Consider the following 1,631-nt stretch of genomic DNA (forward strand, 5'->3'; position numbering starts at 1 on the left):
TACAGAATTGTAACTTATGTACACTGGCTTTATAGGTATTTTTGTTTGCAATTTACACAAATTTTGATATGTTATTAAAAGATATTTTATATAGATATGCATCTATGTACAGTTGTATTTACATACATTCATAGGATGTGATATAAACCAGTCAACAGATGATAGTTCATTTATATTAATTTCTAGAGGACAAAAGGAATGCATACGCTTTAGCAAGACCTGCTGTTCTTGCACAGCGCGGGCTCCTGCTCTGCCTAGCGCTAGAATCGCAGTTTCCTATTTCCCATTTTGCCAACAAAAAGACAAACAGATGCCATCTGTGAATGGAAAGGAAATGCAACATCCATTATAAAAATCGTTCCTAATTACTGAATTCTATTTTCTTCTAAAGCTTCTTACAATCGCCAGAGTTCAAAAGGAAAAACAAAACAAGAAGAAACACAAAATCACTTGCCTGCTACCATTCGATTATTTGTTTAAATTCCCTTCTTTAGCCAGCTACCACACAAATTTGTTTCTTTTGGCTACTGTTCTCACCCCTTCGCCCACCCCAGCTGCATGGAGCTCTGACATGGCTGTCGGAAAGGAGAGGATTAGCACCCTTGGACAGAAGATCTCCTGGTGCTGTCCCAGGAGGCCGCGGTGCCTGCCATCCTCCCCTGGACACGGGTACATTGTACAAGACCCTGCTGGCCAGTGGACAAACGGAGACTTAGCTCCAACCAGCGAGGCACTGACTCGTGGTGGATGCTTGGGGTAGCCAGTGCTCACCAGCACCACCAGGCACCTCCAAGGCTGGTGCTCTGGTTTCTCCCCCAAGGTCATACAAGAGGACAGGAGCAGAGACAGGGACAGAACTCAACCATTCTCACAAATGGCTTCCTGCTGCTTTACGCAGTAGACACCAGCTCTTCTGCTAAAGACAGTGGATGCTGCGGACCAGAGTCAAAGGCAACCAGCGTTTCCTTTGATGCATGGGCATCTTTTCACCCCTATGGCAGCACAGGACAGGAGAAGCATGCACACAGTGGGTGCTTGGACACACCAAAAGACTCCACTCCAAGCCATTTCATATAGCCTGAGCTTCTGGGTTTGCTTGGGACATGCCTTGGCTTAAATATACATATATATGTATATACGGATGTATGAATATATATACATAAATATTTATATGTAGCCCTAGCCACAGAAAAGGTAAATGTGAGCCGGAGAAGTCCGAGAGGCACAGAGGCACATTCCAGCACTCTCCATGTCTTGCCTCCCCCTGTCCCTGACTCCCACTGTTCCTCCTCCTGTGGCCAGCCCCTACAAATCCTTGGCTCAGGCAACCCAAAAACAAAGGAGTTGTTTTCATTTCAAAAGGAATTTGCTGTTTCCAAACTGGACAAATAGAGCAGCTTAATAAAAACTCACAATGAATGGCCTGTACATGAGCAAAGCCCTTAGGAATGCCAGGTCTATAATTAACTAGCAGCAAGCAACTCTTACATTTTCCTGTGCAGCAGAAAACAGCTAAAAATAAAACACTGTAATTTCCAAAAGAAGCAGCAAAGGGGGGAAAGAGAGAAGGAAAGGAAAATAACATCCTTTAAAAAAAAAAAAAAAAAAGAGCGGGAGAACAAAAATGCAAA

This window comes from Buceros rhinoceros, unplaced genomic scaffold (genome assembly GCF_000710305.1).
Source record: "Buceros rhinoceros silvestris isolate BGI_N320 unplaced genomic scaffold, ASM71030v1 scaffold14783, whole genome shotgun sequence".
Classification (NCBI taxonomy): domain Eukaryota; kingdom Metazoa; phylum Chordata; class Aves; order Bucerotiformes; family Bucerotidae; genus Buceros; species Buceros rhinoceros.